This window comes from Oncorhynchus keta, unplaced genomic scaffold (genome assembly GCF_023373465.1).
Source record: "Oncorhynchus keta strain PuntledgeMale-10-30-2019 unplaced genomic scaffold, Oket_V2 Un_contig_24293_pilon_pilon, whole genome shotgun sequence".
Lineage (NCBI taxonomy): Eukaryota > Metazoa > Chordata > Actinopteri > Salmoniformes > Salmonidae > Oncorhynchus > Oncorhynchus keta.
Window position 1 is genome coordinate 16,445 of NW_026283819.1, and position 10,907 is coordinate 27,351.

Here is a 10,907-nt window from a genome sequence, read left to right on the forward strand (position 1 = left end):
AGGCTAAAGTTAAATCTAGACGCGGTTTCCTCTATCGTAATCGCTCCTCTTTCACCCCAGTTGCCAAAATAACCCTGATTTAGATGACCATACTAACCATGCTAGATTATGGAGACGTAATTTATAGATCGGCAGGTAGGGGTGCTCTCGAGTGGCTAGATGTTCTTTACCATTCAGCCATCAGATTTGCCACCAATACTCCTTACTGGACACATCACTGCACTCTGTACTCCTCTGTAAACTGGTAATCTCTGTATACCCGTCTCAAGACCCACTGGTTGATGCTAATTTATAAAACCCTCTTAGGCCTCACTCCCCCTATCTGAGATACCTACTGCAGCCCTCATCCTCCACAAACACCCGTTCTGCCAGTCAAATTCTGTTAAAGGTCCCCAAAGCACACACATTGCTGGGTTGCTCGTCTTTTCAGTTCGCTGCAGCTAGCGACTGGAACGAGCTGCAACAAACACTCAAACTTGAGACTCATTCAAATACTCAATCATGGACACTCTTACTGACATTTGTGGCTGCTTTGGGTGATGTATTGTTGTCTGTACCTTTTTTCCCTTTGTGCTGTTGTCTGTGCCCAATAATGCTTGTACGATGTTTTGTGCTGCTACCATGTTGTGCAGCTGCCATGTTGTGTTGCCACCATGTTGTTGTCATGTTGTGCTGCTACCATGCTGTGTTGTCATGTGTTGCTGTCTTGCTATGCTGTTATCTTAGGTCTATCTTTGTGTAGTGTTGTGTTGTCTCTCTTGTCGTGATGTGTGTTTTGTCCTATAGTTTTTTTAAATTTTTTATCCCAGCCTCTGTCCCCGCAGGAGGCCTTTTGGTAGGCCGTCATTGTAAATAAGAATTTAGTTCTTAACTGACTTGCCTAGTTAAGTAAAGGTCAAAAAAAAAAGATTAAACAAATACACACTACTGTTGGGTTGGGTTTATGCTCCAGTAAAATTTAATACATTTTAAAAGTTAAATGACAAATCATTATTACTAGGCCCACAGAGATGGAATTGAATTAATAGGGGTTCTAAATATACAGTGCATTCGAAAGTATTCCCTTGACTTTTTACACATTTTGTTACATTACAGCCTTATTCTAAAATCAAATTCAATTTTATTCCATTTGTATCTCCTCATCAGTCTACACACAATACCCCATAGTGACAAAGCAAAAACAGATTAATAAAAATATTACATTTAAATAAGTATTCAGATGCTTTACTGAGTACTTTGCTGAAGAACCTTTGGCAGCGATTACAGCCTCAAGTCTTCTTGTGTATGTCGCTACAAGCTTGGCACACCTGTATTTAGGGAGTTTTTCCCATTCTTCTCTACAGATCCTCTCAAGCTCTGTCAGGTTGACTGGGGAGCGTCGCTGCACAGCTATTTACAGGTCTCTCCAGAGATGTTCGATCGGATTCAAATCTGGGCCCTGGATGGGCCACTCAAGTACATTCAGAGACTTGTCCCGAAGCCACTCCTGCGTTGTCTTGGCTGTGTGCTTAGGGTTGTTGTCCTGTTGGAAGGTGAACCTTCACCCCAGTCTGAGGTCCTGAGTGCTGTGGAGCAGGTTTTCATCAAGGATCTCTCTGTACTTTGCTCCGTTCATCTTTCCATCGAACCTGACTAGTCTCCCAGTCCCTGCCGCTGAAAAACATCTCCGCAGCATGATGCGCCCACCACCATGCTTTACTGTAGGGATGGTGCCAGGTTTCCTCCAGACGAGACGCTTGGCATTCAGGCAAAAGAGATCAATCTTGGTTTCATCAGACCAGATAATCTTGTTTCTCATGGTCTGAGAGTCCTTTAGGTGCCTTATGGCAAACTCCGAGCAGGCTGTCATGTGCCTTTTACTGAGGAGTGGCTTCTGTCTGGCCACTCTACCGTAAAGGTCTGATTGGTGGAGTGCTGCAGAGATGGTTGTCCTTCTGGAAGGTTTTCCCATCTCAACAGAGGAGCTCTTGAATTTACCCCAACCAAGTTGTAGAAACTTCTCAAGGATGATCAATAGAAACAGGATGCACCTGAGCTCAATTTCGAGTCTCATAGCAAAGGGTTTGTATACTTTGTAAGATATCTGGTTTTTATATTTAATACATTTGAAAACATTTCTAAAAAAACTGTTTTCGCTTTTTCATTATGGGGTATTGTGTGTAGATTGATGTGGAAAACATTTATTTAATCCATTTTAGAATAAGGCTGTAACGTAACAAAATGTGGAAGGGTCTGAATACTTTCTGAATGCCCTGTATAGCTTCCTTTCTTATATAAGGACTTGGTGTATTCGGTATAAAAACAGAGCTCAAATTGAATGAGGGTACTGTATGCCATATCCTTTGTTAAAGAAAAGGGCTAAAAGGATACCTATTGTTAGCTTTATATTTTGAAATAAATAAAGAAAAGGTATCCAGATCATATAAAGCATTCTATAACAATACTTAACTTCATGATGCCTTATGCTATAAACAAGCTTTAAAAAGGCCCACAAAAGACATACCTCTGCATATGGGAATATATTGATTAGTCTATGACATTCTTGGAGGAGACAAAAATGTACTTTGCTATTTTGTCCCTATTAATTGAAAAAAAGAAACGTTGAAACCCAGTCATCTTTTACGGAAGTCTATTGTTGGGTTAAATCAAATCAAAATCAAATCAAATGTATTTATATAGCCCTTCGTACATCAGCTGATATCTCAAAGTGCTGTACAGAAACCCAGCCTAAAACCCCAAACAGCAAGCAATGCAGGTGTAGAAGCACGGTGGCTAGGAAAAACTCCCTAGAAAGGCCAAAACCTAGGAAGAAACCTAGAGAGGAACCAGGCTATGTGGGGTGGCCAGTCCTCTTCTGGCTGTGACGGGTGGAGATTATAACAGAACATGGCCAAGATGTTCAAATGTTCATAAATGACCAGCATGGTCGAATAATAACAAGGCAGAACAGTTGAAACTGGAGCAGCAGCACACTCAGGTGGACCGGGGACAGCAAGGAGTCATCATGTCAGGTAGTCCTGGGGCATGGTCCTAGGGCTCAGGTCCTCCGAGAGAGAGAAAGAAAGAAGGAGAGAATTAGAGAACGCACACTTAGATTCACACAGGACACCGAATAGGACAGGAGAAGTACTCCAGATATATTAAGAAGTGGATGAGTAGCCAGCACTTGAAGCTTACATTTTTCTGCGTAGGTGAGCCTCTGTCTGGGTAGGAAGGTCACTTTTAAAGGAGCAGTGCTTAGATTCATAAGGATGTATAATTTTTTTATTATTTACAAACAACAACCGTTTCGTTGCAAACAAGACACTCTGGTATGACATTGGAGAAATATGGTAAGAGATTTTTCAGAACACATTTTCTCTTGATTGCAAGCTGTTTTTCCCCAATCAATGCACAAAATGTTAAAAACCTAATTTAATATTGACATTGGTGATTTTATTAGTGTAATCAGGAAATGTTATTGTCATTGAACTGATTATAACCAGATGTAAAAAAAAATGTGTTTCATTTGCTTATGAATTGGGCTGCTAAAATATTATTTTGTGCCGACTATTAGCTGAGAAAAAGCAGGTTGCAATTTTTTTGTCTCACCTAGGGCGACTGACCAAGGAACTGTTATGTGCATACATTTTTTTTATGCAAACGCCTGCACTCATAGGAGGACCCATACCTAGAAGAAATGACATCTACTTTATGCATTTAGGTTAGTATTGTGGAGTAACTACAATGTTGTTGATCCATCCTCAATTTTCTCATAATACAGCAATTAAACTCTGTTTTAAAGTCACCGTTGGCTTCATGGTGAAATCCCTGAGCAGTTTCATTCCTCTCCGGCAACTGAGTTAGGAAGGGTGTATTGATACACCATCCAAGTGTAATTAATAACTTCACAAAACATAGCTATATTGTTTGCAAAAAGAGCTCTAAAGTACTATTAGGCCTATGATATTAATTATATTGATGTACTGTTTCTGTGTGTTAATGTGTAGGTGTATGTGTATGTGTGTTTTATTAAATTGTTGTTTTTCAAACCCTTACCTTGACACGTAAAAAAGATGGGAAGGAAGTTGTTGGTGAGAGAGTTGAGTTATTGACCAGACACAGATTAAATGTCCTCCTGGACTAAATGTAGTTTTAGTTGAAGTACAAGTTCCAATTCCCATGTTGAGAAAAAAAACACACACGTATGCCACACATCCACACGTACGCACACAAACACACGCACGTGCACGTGCACACGCACGCACGTGCACACACACACATTTTTACATACAGGCCACCTTATAATATCCAAAGCTGGCTGCAGTTCCTTATCTGACAGGCAGATGATGCCATCGACTGAGAGACTGAGGAAACACTGCATTTCATCAGAGAAATAGTTTCCTGCCTTCTGCATAAACAGATCGGACAGGACTGGGTAGATGAAGGAAATGCAGTGGCCACTAGATGCAGCTATATAGCAGATTTATACCCGTTTTCTCAGATCCTTGAGTAAATGAGGTCCGTAGTTGTGCATTGATGTCAATGGCAGACTTGCATGACAGTGTGTATGTCAATGGCAGCCTGACATATTTAAACTGTATAAAGTAAAGTGAATTCTGCAGACTTGTGTCATCTCCCAGAGTTTATGCCTAGGCTTTAGCTCAGAGAGCTACTGTACCATGATCTTTAGGCGTGCAGACAACCTGAATTTTTTTACCTGGTTGGTCACATCTACGGCTAGCTTGGTCCCAGATCTCTTTGTGCGATCATGTCAACTCTTTGCCATGTCAAGGGTGGCATGATGGCAGAGACAGACTGGTACCCAGGCTAATATACAGTGGGGTTCAGGTATTGATTCCTGCATATGTAATGTGTACTGTGTGTAACGTGTATGTTAATGTAATAATACGAGTTGCATTGGATGAATGTCTGCTCGACAAGCTGGTTGATGCCACAGTGAACCTGTGGTTCATCTACCCAGGTTTAAATGTGGGGCGGCAGGTAGCCTAGTGGTTAGAGCGTTGAGCCAGTAACCGTAAATGTTGCTAGATTGAATCCCCGAGCTGACAAGGTAAAAATCTGTCGTTCTGCCCCTGAACAAGGCAGTTAAGCCACTGTTCCTAGGCTGTCATTGTAAATAAGAATTTGTTCTTAGCTGACTTGCCTAGTATTAATTGGTAGCACTGGTGCTCCCAAATATAAAAAATAGGAGCACAATTTAGAAAAGTTAAGAGCACCACATGAAATGTAGGAGCACCAAAAATATATATTTTTAAATGTATTTAGATACAGCCTATATTGGACATATTTCAATTCAAGCTGCTTTTGAAGTCATTTGTGGAATATTAGGATTCTGCATTGTGTAAAAACACTATTTTCCTATTAGATGCGTTGTACACTGTCTCTTTAAAAACGTCAGGTTTGTGATGATGACATGCAAGAGATATGTCATTCATTCATTACTATGATTATTGATCTCCTGAAGAATAGGTTTGAGATGGGTGGAGGAGGTGAAACCACTCAGAGTGGTGCTCTGATTCGGCTGCAGTTAATCCCTTCTCCTTTCTTTCGGTGCCTCCAAAAGTTTGGATATAGTGGTGAAGTGAGCAGGTTGTTAGCTTGCTAGCCAATGATGTAAAATGACTGAACAAAGTGTAAACAAATGGTTAACAAAGCGCAAGTACTTTTAGGACAACCCATGTCATGGTTTATGAATGTAAAAAGTTTATTATAGTAAAATGTTGAGCAGTTAATATGGGTCAGATCTTTTGACTTGGTTGTGCTAGAAGCAACCTGTTTTCACTGAAGTAATGGTGCAACTATGACGCTAACGAATTTGAGCTGGCTTTTTCTCAAGGGAACTCGGAAACAAAGGTACAGGAAGCCTTATCATTATAACAATTATTATCTGGCCAATTTTTTCCTAGTCGCACAGTGCTCCCAAAATAAAACTCCTGGTCACACAGCTAAATATTTTGTTTCATATGCGACCAAACCTAACCTTGACCTTATCCCTAAATGTTTCATGAGCTGAAATTAAAGATCCCAAAAATGTTCCATTTGCACAAAAAGCATATTTCTCACAAAGGTTGTGCACAAATTTGTTTACATCCCTGTTAGTGAGCATTTCTACTTTGCCAATATAATCCATCCACCTGACAGGTGTGGCATATCAAGAAGCTTGATCATTACACAGCATATCATTACAGAGGTGCATCTTGTGCTGGGGGACAATAAAAGGCCACTCTAAAATGTGCAGTTTTGTCACACAGCACAATGCCTCAGATGTCTCAAGTTTTGCACGCTGACTGCAGGAATGTCCACAAGAGCTGTTGCCAGATAATTGAGTATTAATTTCTCTACCATAAGCCGCCTCCACTGTAGTTTTTGATAATTTGGCAGTGTGTCCAAATGGCCTCAAAATGGCAGACCATGTGTACCATGCCAGCCCAGGACCTCCACATCCGGCTTTTCACCTACGGAATCGTCTGAGACCAGCCAACCAGACAGCTGATAAAACTGAGTTTGTACAACCGAAGAATTTCTGTACAAACTGCCAGAAACTATCTCAGGGAAGCTTATCTTCGTGCTTGTTGTCCTCACCAGGGTCTTGACCTGACTGTAGGTTGGCGTCGTTACCAACTTCGATGGCCACGGGCACGCTGGAGAAGTGTGCTCTTCACGAATGAATCCCGGTTTCAACTGTACCGGGAAGATGGGCGAGCGATTTGCTGATGTCAACATTATGAACAGAGGTGAGGTTATGGTATGGGCAAGCATAAAATACGGACAACAAACACAATTGCATTTTATCAATGGCAATTTGAATGCACGGAGATACCATGCCAAGATCCTGAGGCCCATTGTTGTGCTATTCATCCGCCACCAACACCTTCAGCATGTTAATGCACGGCCCCATGTCACAAGGATCTACAGTATCTGTACACAATTCCTGGAAGCTGAAAATGTCCCAGATCTTCCATGGCCTGCATACTCACCAAACATGTCACCCATTCAGCATGTTTGGGATGCTCTGGATCGACTTGTACGACAGCGTGTTCCAGTTCCCGCCAATATCCAGCAACTTCGCACAGCTATTGAAGAGGAGTTGGACAAAATTCCACAGGCCACAATCAACAGTCTGATCAACTCTATAGGAAGGAGATTTGCCGCACTGCATGTGGCAAATGATGGTCACACCAGATACTGACAGGTTTTCTGATCCACGCCCCTACCTTTTTAAAAGGTATCTGTGACCAATGGATGTATATCTGCATTCCCAGTCATGTGAAATCCTTAGATTAGGGCCTAATCCATTTATTTAAATTGACTGATTTCCTTACATGAACTGTAACTCAGTACAATATTTGAAATTGTTGCGTGTTGTGTTTATATTTTTATTCGGTGTATAATTTATCAGTCTTATCAGTCAATGTAACAGTTTAAAAGGCCTATTCTAATGTAAAATAGGTTATTATACCATAATTGTCCAATCTATTTTTGAAAGATTAAAAAAAAAAGAATACAAGAAAACAAGTTGCAACTACAGTGAGATGGAGGCAGATGCAATAATGCAAAATTTAACATCTTCCTCTCCTGCACTTCACTGCACTGCATCGCACCGCATTCAAACACACACACACACACACACACACACACACACACACACACACACACACACACACACACACACACACACACACACACACACACACACACACACACTGTGTAAAGACACTGAAGGCACAGGCGAGGGGACACGGCAGTGTCAGAGCGTTAAGCCAGACCTCAGAGAAGAACAGAGCGTACTTCTGATGCTGCTCTAACTTCCTGTGTGACTTTCAGGGGATAGAATGTGAGATGGGGGGGTCTAGGTGGGCCTGTCTGTTTGTGGTTTGTCTGGCCCTGATGCAGATTCAATGCCTCGGCACACAACTAAACCAGTAGGGTGTATTCGTTGTTGCCATGGGAAGCCAGGCTTCCCCAATACATTGACAGAGAAAAAAATAAAATAATTTATCTTTTGTCTCTCTGTGTTTTATAATTTTCCTTCAATGCACATGAGGCTAAATTTATTTAAATGGCGAAAGCATCCGAGCGAGCGAAACAGCACCCCTCTGTCTCTGTATGTGTAGCCCTTCTATCTGAATCTGTCTGGTCAAAAAGAGTATGACATTGTTGCCGCCCGTTGCATTGAACGCAAGGGAAGCCAGTGAGCATTTGGCCTCCCTTGATATAAAACATTTATAATATAGAAGCCGAACAGCGTTGAGCTAAACTGACTGAACTCAACTGTGAATGGTCCTGGCGCACCAAAAAGTGTCAAGGGAAGGCATTTTTGATTTGGCATCACTCCTGTCAAATTGCATTGAGAGCATACATCATTGACAGAAACAACGTGAATTGTTGCTTCTCGTTGTGTTGTTGTCCTCCTGTGGTTAGCAAGCTAGCTAAAATGATCCCTTTCCTAAATTAGCCATGGATGGAGATTGGGATTTGGACTTGTGGTTTTACTCAATTCTCCGTACTGGCCAATGATTATAACAGCAATTCTGATCCATCCATCAATTCATACATTGTGCCCCTGGCCTGAGAGGATGGAAGTTCAATATGTAGCTAGATGTAGAAGGCTAATGTTAACTAGCTAATGTTGCCCATGAAAGAAGGTTAGACGAGCGAGCAAACATTTTAGCCTAGTAGCCTAGGACAACAACAAATAAAGGCGTGTACTGCATGACAGAGTTTCAACAACATGAATGAGAGGAGGATGGCATTGGCGTTTCTCTAGTAGGGTGAGTCAAAATGATTTTTCTACTTGCACAAACGCTCACGCAAACAGAAATCAGAACCAGGGACAGCCACATCATATTTAGCTTACATTGATTGACTAAAAAGTTTTTTGGTATCTTTCAGTTGTCACTGTATTACAGCCATGGCCAAAAGTTTTGAGAATGACACACATATTAATTTCCACCAGGTTTGCTGCTTCAGTGTCTTTAGATATTTTTGTCAGATGTTACTATGGAATACTGAAGTATAATTACAAGCATTTCACAAGTGTCAAAAGCTTTTATTGACAATTATATGAAGTAAATCAAAACTGAACACTACACAAACTAAAAAACGAAACAGTTCTGTGTGGAAAACACAGACACAGAAAACAATCACCCACAAACCAAAATGGGAAAACAGGCTGATTCTCAATCAGAGACGTGATCGACACCCGCCTGATCGAGAACCATACCAGGCCAAACACAGAAATATAACATAGAAAAAAGAACATAGACTACCCACCCAACTCACGCCTGACCAAATTAACACAAAGATAATAAAGGAACTAAGGTTAGAACGTCACAAGTTATCACTTTTTGCCTTATGGCAAGGTGCTCCATCATGCTGGAAAGGTTGTGCGTGCAAACTGTTCCTGGATGGTTGGAAAGTGCTCTCGGAGGATGTGTTAGTGCCATTCTTTATTCATGGCTGTGTTCTTAGGCAAAATTGTGATTGAGCCCCTCCCCTTGGCTGAGAAGCAGCCCCACACATAAATGGTCTCAAAATGCTTTACTGTTGGCATGACACAGGACTGATGGTAGCGCTCACCTTGTCTTCTCTGGACAAGCTTTTTTTTGGATGCCCCAAACAATCGGAAAGGGGATTCATCAGAGAAAATGACTTAACCCCAGTCCTCAGCAGTCCAATCCCTGTACCCTTTTCAGAATATCTGTCCCTGACGTTTGTCCTGGAGAGAAGTGGCTTCTTTGCTGAACTTCTTGACACCAGGCCATCCTCCAAAGGTCCTCGCCTCACTGTGCGTGCAAATGCACTCACACCTGCCTGCTGCCATTCCTGAGCAAGCTCTGTACTGGTGGTGCCCCGATCCCGCAGCTGAATTAACTTTAGGAGACGGTCCTGGCACTTGCTGGACTTTCTTGGGTGCCCTGAAGCCTTCGTCACAACAATTGAACTGCTCTCCTTGAAGTTCTTGATGATCTGATAAATGGTTGATTTAGGTGCAATCTTACTGGCAGCAAAATCCTTTCCTGTGAAGTCCTTTTTGTGCAAAGCAATGATGACGGCATGTGTTTCTTTGCAGGTAACCATGGTTGACAGAGGAAGAACAATGATTACAAGCATCACCCACCTTTTGAAGCTTCCAGTCTGTTATTTGAACTCAATCAGCATGGCAGAGTGATCTCCAGCCTTGTCCTCGTCAACACTCACACCTGTGTTAACGAGAGAATAACTGACATGATGTCAACTGGTCCTTTTGTGGCAGGGTGAAATGCAGTGGAATTGTTTTTGGGGGGATTCAGTTCATTTGCATGGCAAATAGCGACTTTGCAATTAATTGCAATTCATCTGATCACTCTTCATAACATTCTGGAGTATATGCAAATTGCCGTCATACAAACTGAGGCAGCAGACTTTGTGAAAATTAATATTTGTGTCATTCTCAAAACGTTTGGCCATGACTGTAGACTAAGGATATGTAATTTGATGTTGAAATGTTGAAGTTGAAATGGTGCTGGAATAGTGGAGGTAGCTCCTGTTTTCTTTGCGACTTGCAGTAACTCCCCGTGGATCTAAATCAATAGTTAAGTAGTACGAAAATGTCTTAAACATTAACTTCCTTGACCATGCTGTAGTTCATGTAAGTGTTTGTTACATGCTTTGTGTACTTGGACAGAGATTGCTCTCCGGTTTTATGATGTAACAAAGGTTGAATTTATTCTGCCACTGTCTTATTGTTTCATCCTTTAGGCCTATATACAGTATCACGGTCACAAGGTGAACTAACAGGTTATAGAGCAAACAATGAAATGATCATAACTTAAAGGTTGTAATATGTCCTTTTTTGGCTTCCCCAGTGATTTTACCCACACACCGCTACTGAACTAAACTCTCTCTCAGTTCACACTCAGATG

General features: G+C 41.4%; 1 long non-coding RNA gene across 1 annotated transcript; it reads right to left on the reverse strand.

Moving 5' to 3' along the window:
- Positions 1-930: 930 nt before the first annotated feature.
- LOC127921985 (uncharacterized) lies at positions 931-10,205 on the reverse strand. The gene is made up of 2 exons (XR_008110127.1): positions 10,124-10,205; positions 931-3,044 (listed from the first exon to the last, which is right to left on the reverse strand). It is a non-coding gene; the product is annotated as an uncharacterized LOC127921985 (long non-coding RNA).
- Positions 10,206-10,907: the final 702 nt, after the last annotated feature.